Raw genomic sequence first — 14152 nt, 5'->3', positions numbered from 1 at the left:
AAGCTGCAATCAGATGTAACAGTATTACAATTAAAGAAGGGTAACTACAAAGTCATGAAGGCTCCTCCTTCAGGCTGGCAGCCGGTGATTAGTGGTGTGCCTCAGGGGTCTGTACTGGGACCACAACATTTTACAATATACATTAATGATCTGGAAGAAGGTACTGAAGGCACTGTTGCTAAGTTTGCAGATGATACAAAGATCTGTAGAGGGACAGGTAGTATTGAGGAAGCAAGGGGGCTGCAGAAGGACTTGGACAAGCTAGGAACGTGGACAATGAAGTGGCAAATGAAATACAATGTGGAAAAGTGTGAGGTTATGCACTTTGGAAAGAGGAATTTAGGCATAGACTATTTTCTAAATGGGGAAATGCTTCGGAAAGAAGAAGCACAAAGGGACTTGGGAGTCCTTGTTCACAATTCTCTTAAGGTTAATGTGCAGGTTCAGTCGGCAGTTAAGAAGGCAAATGCAATGTTAGCATTTATGTCAAGAGGGCTAGAATACAAGACCAGGGATGTACTTCTGAGGCTGTATAAGGCCCTGGTCAGACCCCATTTGGAGTATCGTGAGCAGTTTTGGGCCCCATATCTAAGAAAGGATGTGGTAGTCTTGGAAAGGGTCTAGAGGAGGTTCACAAGAATGATCCCTGGATTGAAGAACTTGTTGTATGAGGAATGTTTGAGGACTCTGGGTCTGTACTCGTTAAGAGTTTAGGATGAGAGGGGATTTTATTGGAACGTACAAGATACTGCGAGGCCTGGATGGAGTGGGCGTGGACAGGATGTTTCCACTTGTAAGAAAAACTAGAACCAGAGGACACCATCTCAGATTAAAGGGATGATCCTTTAAAACAGAGATGAGGAGGAATTTCTTCAGCCAGAGGGTGGTGAATCTCTGGAACTCTTTGCCGCAGAAGGCTGTGGAGGCCAATTCACTGAGTGTCTTTAAGACAGAGATAGATAGGTTCTTGATTAATAAGGGGATCAGGGGTCATGGGGAGAAGGCAGGAGAATGGGGATGAGAAAATATCAGCCATGATTGAATGGCGGAGCAGACTCGATGGGCCAAGTGGCCTAATTCTGCTCCTACGTCTTACGGTCTTAAAGCGCATGTGATTACGGGTAGTGTCTTGAGATGGATAGAAAGCTGGTTAGCAGACAGGAAGCAAAAAGCTGGAATAAATGGGTCTTTTTCTGATTGGCAGGCAGTGACTAGTCGGGTACTGCAGGGATCTGTGATAGAACACCAACTGTTCACATTATATATTAATAATTTGGATGTGGGAACTAAATATATTATCGCCAAATTTGAAAATGATAAAAAATTGAGTGGGAGGGTGAGCTGTTAGGAAGATGCAGAGATGCTTCAGCAAGATTTGGACCGGCTGAGTGAGTTGGGCACATGCATGGCGGATGCAGTATAATGTGGACAATTATCCAATGTGAGGTTATCCACTTTGGTAGCAAAATAGGAAGCCAGATTGTTATTTGAATGGATGTAAATTGAGAGAGGTGGATACTCAGTGACCTTGGTGCCCTCGTGCATCAGCCGCTGAAACTAAGTGGGGTACAGCAGGCAGTAAAATGGTTCTTGCTATGGAGGGAGTGCAGCAAAGGTTTATCAGGCTGATTCCCTGGATGGATGGACTGTCATACAAGGGGAGACTAAATTGGTTAGGATTATATTCATTGGAATTTCGAAGAGTGAGAGGAAATCTCACAGAAACCTACAAAATTCTAACAGGATTAGACAGGATAAATTCAGAAAGAATGTTCCCAATGATGGGGGAGTCCAGAACTGGGGTCATAGTATGAGGATAAGGGGTAAACCTTTTAGGGCGAAGGCAAGGACAAATTTCTTAGATACAGCTCTTGGGACTGAAGGGATCAAGGGATATGTTGGGAGGATGGGATCAGGGAATCGAACTTGATCAGTCATGATCACAATGAATGAAGGAGCAGGCTCGAAGGGCCGAATGGCCTCCTCCGGCTTCTATTTTCTATGAAAATTCCCCAGCTTTTGAGCATTGGCAGCTGAAGGGTTCGGATTAGTGATTAAAATAGGAGATGGTCAGAAATGGAGGAGCGCAGATATCTGATGGTTATGGGGCTGGAGAGGTTTGCAAAGAGGGGGAGGAACAAATTAATACATAGAGCAATTTAAAATCAATAGTGTGAATTTTAAAAATTCAGCAAGTTAACTTAACCAAGAGTTAATGTAGGTTAGCAAGCACAATGGTGATAAGTGAACAGGTTTAGTGTGAGTTAGAACACAGGAGTTTGGGATGGCCTCAAAATTACAGATCATAAAACAAGGGACTGTGGCTCGGAATGTGTTGCATGGAAATAAAGCTGGAAAATGGCTTCCTGTTCACAATGCCTTCTGTCTTATCAATAGTCACATTCTGTGTGTAGCTGCTGACTGCTGCATATGTTAGAGAGCTGAACAGATAGTTATTAAAATTGTATTTCAAACCGGGTGACATGTTGATTGAAGAGTAGGTTATACAGGCAATGTACCATCTCACACCTCAACATCTGTAGCAACAGCAGTGTTTGAACAAATTCATCAAAATGTACAGAAATCTGAATTTATCAAACAGAAACCAGTCATAGAATTAAAAACACACAAAGGTTCAGGCTGTAAAATTAGAGGAAGATAAATTAGAACAGGACTGAAATTCATCTATCTTGGTATGGCAAAAGACATGATGGCAATAACTCTACTTGCAAAGCAGTAAAATTAATGAGGCATGCTCTACAAAGTTTTTAAGCCTCTGTAAGGCTTGGAAAAACAAACATTTCCATGTAAAGTCAGGTATCTTTTTTATAAGGCATGTGCAATTCTTGTCCTGCTTTGAGGATAAGATACACCTATGAGCAAACAAGATGAGTCAATTTGAGATGCATTCCACATGATCTGCCTTAGGAAAATCCATAACATCAGACGATAGAGACAGATCAAGAATGCAAAAGCTAAAGGAAAACTGCTCTGTAACCCATCAGACAGAAAGCCACAGCTCAGAGTGAATATAACTCCAGCAAGCCAAACTAAATCATGACCTGTAAAACTGCAGAATTGAGTTTGTTCAAAATTTAGATGGGTAGTTTTAATCAGTGAAGATGCTGAATCTACTGTCAATAATCTTTTTGCCAACACCTCCCAGACAGGTTTGCACTGAGTGCTGAGCTTGTGGCATTTGAGTGCTACAGTGAGAGTTTGGTGACTGAGGGAGTGCTGAGCTTGTGGCATTTGAGTGCTACAGTGAGAGTTTGGTGACTGAGGGAGTGCTGAGCTTGGCATTTGAGTGCTACAGTGAGAGTTTGGTGACTGAGGGAGTTAGGTGAGGAGGGAGTAAGGTGCTCTTTCCTATATTCCTATAAGGTGTAATTTCCTATATTTATCAAAGAGCGTGAAGGGAACCAGGAGTTTAGAGTACAGCTGACTGGGAGCAGAGTCGGAGGGCGGAGGTCCAGTTGGTCCACAGGGCAGCTAATTCTGTAAAGTAAGAGGGGATGGAGGCTAGGGCAGTTGCATGCTCCTCCTGTAGGATGTGGGTGGTGAGGGATACCACTGGTGTCCCCGCTGACTATACCTGCGGGAAGTGCACCCAACTCCAGCTCCTCAGAGACCGTGTTAAGGTACTGGAGCTGGAGCTGGATGAACTTCGGATCATCCGGGAGGCAGAGGGGGTCATAGAGAAGAGTTACAGGGAGGTAGCCACACCAAAGGTACTGGACAAGAGTAGCTGGGTTACAGTCAGGGGAAAGAAAATTAACAGGCAGACAGTGCAGGGATCCCTCGTGGCCATTCCCCTTCAAAACAAGTATACCGTTTTGGATGCTGTTGGGGGGGATGACCTACCGGGGGAAGGCCCCAGCGGCCAGGTCTCTGGCACTGAGTCTGGCTCTGGGGCTCAGAAGGGAAGGGGGGAGCATAGAAAAGCAATAGTAATAGGAGATTCAATGGTTAGGGGAATAGATAGGAGATTCTGTGGTCGCGAGCGAGACTCCCGAAAGGTATGTTGCCTCCCGGGTGCCAGGGCCAGGGATGTCTCTGATCGTGTCTTCAGGATCCTGAAGGGGGAGGGTGAGCAGCCAGAAGTCGTGGTGCACATTGGTACCAACGATGTAGGTAGGAAAAAGGGTGTGGAGGTAATAAACAAGTTTAGGGAGTTAGGCTGGAAGTTAAGGGCCAGGACAGACAGAGTTGTCATCTCTGGTTTGTTGCCGGTGCCACGTGATAGCGAGGCTAGGAATAGGGAGAGAGTGCAGTTGAACACGTGGCTGCAGGAATGGTGTAGGAGGGAGGGCTTCAGGTATTTGGATAATTGGAGCGCATTCTGGGGAAGGTGGGACCTGTACAAGCAGGACGGGTTGCATCTGAACCAGAGGGGCACCAATATCCTGGGGGGGAGGTTTTCTAGTACTCTTCGGGAGGGTTTAAACTAATTTGGCAGGGGAATGGGAACCGGATCTGTAGTCCAGCAACTAAGGTAGACGATAGTCAGGACGCCAAAGCACGTAGTGATGCAGTGGGGAAGGTAACAATGACAAAGGAGAGTACTTGCAGGCAAGGAGATGGGTTGAAGTGTGTATACTTTAATGCAAGAAGCATCAGGAATAAGGTGGGTGAACTTAATGCATGGATCGGTACTTGGGACTACGATGTGGTGGCCATCACGGAAACTTGGATAGAAGAGGGGCAGAAATGGTTGTTGGAGGTCCCTGGTTATAGATGTTTCAACAAGATTACGGAGGATGGTAAAAGAGGTGGGGGGGTGGCATTGTTAATTAGAGATAGTATAACAGCTGCAGAAAGGCAGTTCGAGGGGGATCTGCCTACTGAGGTAATATGGGTTGAAGTTAGAAATAGGAAAGGAGCAGTCACCTTGTTGGGTGTGTTCTATAGGCCCCCCAATAGCAGCAGAGATGTGGAGGAACAGATTGGGAAACAGATTCTGGAAAGGTGCAGAAGTCACAGGGTAGTAGTCATGGGCGACTTCAACTTCCCAAACATTGAGTGGAAACTCTTTAGATCAAATAGTTTGGATGGGGTAGTGTTTGTGCAGTGTGTCCAGGAAGCTTTTCTAACACAGTATGTAGATTGTCCGACCAGAGGGGAGGCCATATTGGATTTAGTACTTGGTAATGAACCAGGGCAGGTGATAGATTTGTTAGTGGGGGAGCATTTTGGAGGTAGTGACCACAATTCTGTGACTTTCACTTTAGTAATGGAGAGGGATAGGTGCGAGCAACAGGGCAAGGTTTATAATTGGGGGAAGGGTAAATACAATGCTGTCAGACAAGAATTGAAGTGCAGAAGTTGGGAACATAGGCTGTCAGGGAAGGACACAAGTGAAATGTGGAACTTGTTCAAGGATCAGGTACTGCGTGTCTTTGATATGTATGTCCCTGTCAGGCAGGGAAGAGATGGTCGAGTGAGGGAACCATGGTTGACAAGAGAGGTTGAATGTCTTGTTAAGAGGAAGAAGGAGACTTATGTAAGGCTGAAGAAACAAGGTTCAGACAGGGCGCTGGAGGGATACAAGATAGCCAGGAGGGAACTGAAGAAAGGGATTAGGAGAGCTAAGAGAGGGCATGAAAAATCCTTGGCGGGTAGGATCAAGGAAAACCCCAAGGCCTTTTACACATACGTGAGAAATATGAGAATGACTAGAGTGAGAGTAGGTCCGATTAAGGACAGTAGCGGGAGATTGTGTATTGAGTCTGAAGAGATAGGAGAGGTCTTGAACAAGTATTTTTCTTCAGTATTTACAAATGAGAGGGGCCATATTGTTGGAGAGGACAGCGTGAAGCAGACTGATAAGCTTGAGGAGATACTTGTCAGGAAGGAAGATGTGTTGCGCGTTTTGAAAAACTTGAGGATAGACAAGTCCCCCGGGCCTGACGGGATATATCCAAGGATTCTATGGGAAGCAAGAAATGAAATTGCAGAGCCGTTGGCAATGATCTTTTCATCCTCGCTGTCAACAGGGGTGGTACCAGAGGATTGGAGAGTGGCGAATGTCGTGCCCCTGTTCAAAAAAGGGAATAGGGATAACCCTGGGAATTACAGGCCAGTTAGTCTTACTTCGGTGGTAGGCAAAGTAATGGAAAGGGTACTGAGGGATAGGATTTCTGAGCATCTGGAAAGGCATTGCTTGATTAGGGATAGTCAGCACGGATTTGTGAGGGGTAGGTCTTGCCTTACAAGTCTTATTGAATTCTTTGAGGAGGTGACCAAGCATGTGGATGAAGGTAAAGCAGTGGATGTAGTGTACATGGATTTTAGTAAGGCATTTGATAAGGTTCCCCATGGTAGGCTTATGCAGAAAGTAAGGAGGCATGGGATAGTGGGAAATTTGGCCAGTTGGATAACAAACTGGCTAACCGATAGAAGACAGAGAGTTGTGGTGGATGGCAAATATTCAGCCTGGAGCCCAGTTATCAGTGGCGTACCGCAGGGATCAGTTCTGGGTCCTCTGCTGTTTGTGATTTTCATTAACGACTTGGATGAGGGAGTTGAAGGGTGGGTCAGTAAATTTGCAGATGATACGAAGATTGGTGGAGTTGTGGATAGTGAGGAGGGCTGTTGTCGGCTTCAAAGAGACATAGATAGAATGCAGAGCTGGGCTGAGAAGTGGCAGATGGAGTTTAACCCTGACAAGTGTGAGGTTGTCCATTTTGGAAGGACAAATCTGAATGCGGAATACAGGGTTAATGGTAGGGTTCTTGGCAATGTGGAGGAGCAGAGAGATCTTGGGGTCTATGTTCATTGTTCTTTGAAAGTTGCCACTCAAGTGGATAGAGCTGTGAAGAAGGCCTATGGTGTGCTAGCGTTCATTAGCAGAGGGATTGAATTTAAGAGCCGTGAGGTGATGATGCAGCTGTACAAAACCTTGGTCAGGCCACATTTGGAGTACTGTGTGCAGTTCTGGTCACCTCATTTTAGGAAGGATGTGGAAGCTTTGGAAAAGGTGCAAAGGAGATTTACCAGGATGTTGCCTGGAATGGAGAGTAGGTCTTATGAGGAAAGGTTGAGGGTGCTAGGCCTTTTCTCATTAGAACGGAGAAGGATGAGGGGCGACTTGATAGAGGTTTATAAGATGATCAGGGGAATAGATAGAGTAGATAGTCAGAGACTTTTTCCCGGGTGGAACACACCATTACAAGGGGACATAAATTTAAGATAAATGGTGGAAGATATAGAGGGGATGTCAGAGGTAGGTTCTTTACCCAGAGAGTAGTGGGGGCATGGAATGCACTGCCTGTGGTAGTAGTTGAGTCGGAAAATTTATGGACCTTCAAACGGCTATTGGATAGGTACTTGGATTAGGGTAGAATAAGGGAGTGTAGGTTAACTTCTTAAGGGCAGCACGGTAGCATTGTGGATAGCACAATTGCTTCACAGCTCCAGGGTCCCAAGTTCGATTTCGACTTGGGTCACTGTCTGTGTGGAGTCTGCACATCCTCCCCGTGACTGCGTGGGTTTCCTCCGGGTACTCCGGTTTCCTCCCACAGTCCAAAGATGTGCAGGTTGGGTGGATTGGCCATGACAAATTGTCCAAAATTCTATGATTAACCTAGGACAAAAGTTCGGCGCAACATCGTGGGCCGAAGGGCCTGTTCTGTGCTGTATTTCTCTATCTATCTCTATCTCCCAATTGGAAGAATCCAAGGCCAACGATTCGGTCTTTGAAGCAAATGAGAGAAAATTAAAACAAATGCATTCTGGAAAATCAAAATGGAGTTTCCCATAAAATGGAATACTCAGCAACCAATTAAGCCAATCATATTTGTCCCATAACCACCGTGGCCAATTTGGGCTTTAATTTCACAAGCCATCATCGAAGAATTTCCTAATATAAAATCCACTAAAGCAGCATGTATTGACCAGACAGGTAGACAACAAAGATTATATTTATTTACGATATTACACTCTCCACTCCCTGAAGCATCTCCCTCCCCAACCTGCTCCCAGGTCGGGGTTTATATACTGGAAGTTTGATTCCCCCAGTTAAAGGGGGAAACCCCATCCTCTTGTAACCGGGGGGGGGGGGGGGAGCACATACTCAGAGGTCACCTGAAATCTAATTGTCCTGATACCGTGACCCACATGGACCAGACAATGCCTCTCTCGACACTTCAAGTTCTTGAAATCACCTCCGTTCTCAAAAAACATAATCACCAGTAGAAATTCTGAGCCATCTGGCTATCAAACAGCCAATCAAAAATAGACATCTTGCATGTAAACCTACAAAACTCTTGCTAGCAAATTAAAGTTCTCCTTCAAAGAGTCAACATTGGGATTTGAATATCGAGGCTACAATATAAATTCCGAGGACTGAAACATTTACTGAGCCAATGCTCTGGGAACACAAAAACATTTTAGAAACATTTTCCTTGACTTTCTTCCCAGTTTCACAGTAAAGGATAATCAGCATTCTAGACACTTAAATGACAATCATCCGGATATCATAACTCTCAGCATGAAAGTGAAAACTGGCATCAAGGGGCCCATTGTACCAAAGAATAAACTGTGGCTTCTCCTGCCAAAAAGTACAAGACTGTCACAGACTAATTCCCCATCAGAGCAGCTACTCAGTTATGGAGCAAGAAATCTGGTACACGTCCCTCTACACTCCTGCTCTGCTGCAACTGGGTCACAACCTGTCCATTAATAACCCTCACTTGGGGAGCTGTGCAAGTCTGAAAATACAATTTTCACATTCATGTGGAATAACCATGGCACCTATGTGTTCAGTTATCATGACGGTAACTATTTAGGTGGTTTTGAATCTTGGTTGGCCAAGAAGCTATGAAAACTTCCACAAATGAACTATTATGCCATTAAGATTTATGGTCGGGATTCTCTGACCCCCCGCCAGGTCGGAGAATCCCCGAGGGGAGGCGCGAATCCCAGAGTCCCGCCGGCTGCCCTATTCTCTGGCGCCTTTTTCCGGGAGCCAGCGGGATTCTTTCCACGCCAGTCGGGGGCTATTGACAGCGGCCCCCCCCGGCAATTCTCCGGGTCCCGATGAGCCAAGCGGCCGTAACGTTTTGGTCATTTCTGCCGGCGTGAATTACTCATCTCACGCACGGCAGGACCTGGCAGTAAGTGCGGGGCGGTCCTGGGGGGGGGAGGGGGGGGGGATTCGATCCGGGGGGGGGGGGGCTGGCCCACGATCGGGGCCTACCGATCCTGCGGGCAGGCTGGTTCTGTGGGGGCCTTCTTTCCTCCGCACTGGGCCCCTGTAGGGCTCCGCCATATTGCGGGGAGCCGGAGCGGAGAAGGGACCCCCCTTGCATGCGTAGAAATACACCGGCCAGTCTGCGTATGCGCGGAAATACACCTGCTGGTCTGCGCTTTTGCGAGATCACGTCGGTCGTTCCGCCCTTCGCCGCCGGCTGGAGCGGCGCCAACCACTCCGGCATCAAACTAGCCCCTGGAAAATTGGAGAATTCCTCACTAGGTGCTGGTTTAGCTCACTGAGCTAAATCGCTGGCTTTTAAAGCAGACTAAGCAGGCCAGCAGCACGGTTCGATTCCCGTACCAGCCTCCCCGGACAGGCGCCGGAATGTGGCGACTAGGGGCTTTTCACAGTAACTTCAATGAAGCCTGCTTGTGACAATAAGCGATTTTCATTTCATTTTTATTTCACTTTCGGGGGCAGTTGACGCTGGAGTGGTTGGCGCCGGTTTTCCCGCCGGTGTAGGGACATAGCCCCATTTTTGGAGAATCCCACGCTATAAATTTGAGGAAGCAAAAAATGGTAACACCGATGTTCTTCAGAAATGTGGAATGCTAAATTTCACAATCTACTTCTGATTTTGAGGAGTTCTTTGAAAATGACAGGAGTTAAGGGCTCTCCCATTCTGCATTGTACAACGAGGCCAATTTGTACCTGATGTAGGTTAGAGAGTAGATTCAGTCGTACAACGCCAATTGGAATATAATCTTCCCGATTCTGGGTTTAGGTATGAGCCGCGGTGGCGAACTGAAGCAGTTCAAATCAAACAGTGCAAAACTACTTCTACTAAAGTCAGTGGGAAACAACATCCATCTCTGACATCTCTGACAATTAAAAGCGCAAAGAAACTGAAGAAAGAGAGATCTCTGGGGTGCACATCTTACAGCTGAAAGGGCTGCTGAAAATTGATTCCAGTGACTTACAGCATTACCACAACCTATGAAACATTGCTCTCTTGCAATCAACTTACCTTTTAACATACATAGTTATTATTCATATAACATACATAGTTATTATTCCATAGATATCACTCAAATATATTTTCCTGTATTTATAACAGCTTAGTTAAAAACAATTTGTGTACATGCAAAGTAATTTCACTTTACAATAACTCATTCTGGGTAATGGTGTAAAATAACATATTGAGTTCAGTCAAGCATCAAAGATAATTTTTGAGGAGTAATGTCATGCAACTTTGGTTTCAAGAGAATATTCCTATATTGCAGCAGTGTTGGGTTCAAAAGCATTAAACAATATTAGTTACAAATCCTTTCATGTGAAAATCTTTGTTCACTATTTTACAACAAGGCATTAACCCATGCAAACTAATGAATAATCTTGCACCTATAAAAGTATCTCTCACAACACAAAGCTATTCAGTCAGTGATTTACTTTGACACGCAGTCATTGTTGTCATTACACGGGTAAACATGCAAATTTATGCACTGGTGCCACAAATAGCAATGATAGTTTGCATGGAGGCGGTGGCCATCAGCTGAAAATTAAGGGGTGAGCCTGCCTCCACCGACCTTGAAAGCTACGGCTGAATTTTACATTGTTCAGGTAATAGTTCTCCGACATTGTGGATTCCACTCCTGTGATGTAGGATGTTCTGCCTCCAAGATCTGCTGTGCAAGTGGAGATACGGCAGTTCTTCAACATCCAGCAGCAGCCCCACTGAGAGCACGGGCCACTGCTGGGATGCAGCAGGTCCTGGACCAGCGACCATCAAGGAGGCCTGGAGTAAAGTTAAACAGCATCAGGAAGGCCTCAGTGAGAGGTTTGGGAGGATGGGTCAATCGGGAGAGAATAGGGGGAGGATCATCCAGTGAGTGTGGTCCTCCACAGGTAACAGGCTGCTTATCGGGAGGGGCTCAAGCCCTTTAGAAAGGCCACTTTCCTAGCTGCAGAAGGTAGGTGGCAGGCACAGCAAACCCACTGATCCACCGATTGTAAATCCCCCTTCCTCACAGCCTCCTCTTGGGGATCTGGGAGCGAGCTGGTGGGATGACCAAATATTCAGTTTTGGCATTGTTTGCCGAGGAAAAAATGTTGGTCACATCAGGAAAACTTCCTTGTTCTCCAGAGTGCAATGGAACCTTATACAGCTACCTGAACCAGAGCTGCTGTCCCCCAATGGGCATGGTACTTTGAAAGGGAAAGCTAGAGGTCTGAGGAGACAGGAGTACCAAGCATGTAGATACTAGTCATTATCAATCCACTGAGTCCTCAACCTCTGGCCCCAGGTATCAACATAATGGCTGGTCTAAAAGCAACTATCAGGTTCTGAAAGCCCCAAGGCATGATATGGAAATTACAATCTCAGAGGCATTTCATTCCATCCCCAGTTGCTTCCAGAACCGCAGATGCAATCTCTAATTCAGATAGGGATCGCCTGCAAATTCCATCAAATTTGTCACTCATGTTTGTTATCAATGCTTGTAAAGAGGACCATGTTCCGCATGTTAGCACGAAGCACAGCAATGTAGGTTCAACTTTCTCACCCAGAGTTGCACATCCTCAGAGACCAACCTCAGAGCCTGCACACGAGTATGATGAAATGTAACGCAGCAAAAGTGTGAAGTAATATATTTTGGGAGGAAGAATGAGATTCTAGCATCTGCAGTATTTTGCTTACTTACGTTATGATGAACCTTTGTAAAACACCAATTCGGCCTTAACTGTGTTCCTGTTTTCAATTATGGGCAGCATACTTTAGAAAGGATATGAAGGCATTAGAGGCAAATTAATTATGAGAATGGTTCCAGGGATCAGGGACTTCAGTTATGAGGGGGGACTGAAGAAGCTGAGGCTCTTCTCCTTAAAGTATAGAAGGTTGATAGCATACTTTATAGAGCTGTTCAAAATCATGAGGGATCTGGGCAGAATATACTAGATAGGGAGAAAGTATTCGCATTGGTGTTAAGGTCAAGAGCCAGAAGACGCTGATTCAAAGTGACTGGCAATAAATCAGAGGCAGTATAGGGAAATACTTTCTTATGTGGAAAATATTTAGGATCTGGAATGCATTCATTGAGAGTGTGGTGGAGGTAGATTCGAACTTGGTTTTCAAAAGGGAATTGCCTAATTATCTGAAGGGTAAGAGCAGCAATGCTACAGGAAAAGGCAGGGGATTGGGACTAGTTTTGTTGCTCTCACAGAGATCTAGGATGACACAATGGGCTGAGTGACTCCTTCTCTGTTGCAACCATCCTATTATTCCCGGTTCCTCAAATAGCCATGAATTCTGGGTTCCACAGCTCTGAATACCTACATCACCCATTTGACAGAAGCATTAACCCATTAAAATTTAGTTAAAATTATAAAATAATTTCCCATGAATGTGTTAACAAACATTACTAATAGAACACGCTAATATTTGCACTGATTTTCAGAGGTAGGGACTTTATAGTGCGAGCTAATTAATGGACAAGAATTTGCTAGAGCAGAGCATCTTTCAGCATGTCTCTCGAGTTTGATTTCTGTTTTCTTACCCTTCAACTCGAAAAATGATTGCACCACAAATTGCTGGAAATGCGAATTGATAACAGCAGCGGGCACAATAGGCCATCTGGGAACTTTGTGAATAATGGGACAAACAATCTGTCGCCTTAGACAATGGGATTTAAGGATAGAGAAATAGAAGAATGATGGAGAGGGAAATAGGATTAATTAGAATTTGATACCAAAAGATAAATAAAGTTAGGGGAAGAAATATGGGATTGAGAGAGGGAAAACTGAGATAGGAAAAGTAAGAAAAGCATTAAGTTTAAAATCGAAGGACAATTTACTGTCTGTCTGTAGGAATGAGACTACAAGGTCTCAACTGTTCTTTTATTGGACCAGAGAGACTGGGAGGAATTTAACACCATCCCCATGGCAAGTTTGATGGAGGGGAGTGTGTTTAATCAGGGAGTGTGTTTAATCAGGTAGCTAGCTGGGCCTGGCACCTTCCTGTCACTGCCCTGATTATGTCCATGGCGGGAAGACTTGTGAACGGCCTTCCTGCCTCTGCCAATTGAGGCCATTAAGTGGGCAATTAAAGCTCACTTGTATGCCTTACTCATCACCACTGATATACACCCAGTGATGGGCAGGGGACTTACCATGTGGGAAGTGCCGAAAAGAAAACCCTTTCCTGCACAAGTCATATTGTTCCAATTCCAGTACAAATCCACTCACTGTTGCTACCTCTTAACTAATCATATAACCAGATCAATAATCTACCATCAATTTCATGACTCTTCTGGAAGTCTATATAAATCACATCCACTGGTATTTCTCGATTACTTTAGGTACTTCCTCAATATCCAATTCATTAGACATGATCTACCCTTTACAAATCCATGTTTGGCTCTGTAGCTCATATTTCTTCAAGTATTTCAATTCTTAATCATATATGCTACTAACTTGCCCACATCAGATGTTAGACAGATTTATAATTTGCTAGTTTCTGTCTTATCTTCCTTAAATAATGGAGATATAATTGCAAGTTTCCAATCTGATGGGACCAGTGCTGAATTGTGTATGCTCTGGAAGGTCATTAATAAAGCATCAGCTAATTTCTCATAATCTTGTTTAGAAAAAACTTTAGGAAGCTGCAGTCCTTGATTCATTATTCGTCAGCTTGCTAGGTCAGGAAGATTATTCCCATACTCTTGTGGAGACTGACACAAAGAAATTGTTCAAAAAGCTTGCCATTTCCTTATACCTTCACTTTCAGTATTACATAAATTTGTGTTGACATTACTCTTAACTACTACTTTCTAATATAATTGTAAATAATTTATGTTAATCTTCATATCCCTCAAGTTTATTTTCATATTTTCTTCTTGTAACACTTACTCTCTCTCTTTTTTGCCCTCCTTTGCTGATTTTTATATTTGTCCTAGTCCCTTC

General features: G+C 44.6%; 1 protein-coding gene across 1 annotated transcript in view; it reads right to left on the bottom strand.

The window, feature by feature from the left end:
* Positions 1-14152, bottom strand: part of mlycd (malonyl-CoA decarboxylase) — a 63192-nt gene that overhangs the window by 43942 nt on the left and 5098 nt on the right. The window lies entirely within an intron of this gene.

This window comes from Scyliorhinus canicula, chromosome 9 (assembly GCF_902713615.1).
Source record: "Scyliorhinus canicula chromosome 9, sScyCan1.1, whole genome shotgun sequence".
In the NCBI taxonomy this organism is placed as follows: domain Eukaryota; kingdom Metazoa; phylum Chordata; class Chondrichthyes; order Carcharhiniformes; family Scyliorhinidae; genus Scyliorhinus; species Scyliorhinus canicula.
This window is presented reverse-complemented; position numbering and strand designations above follow the sequence as displayed.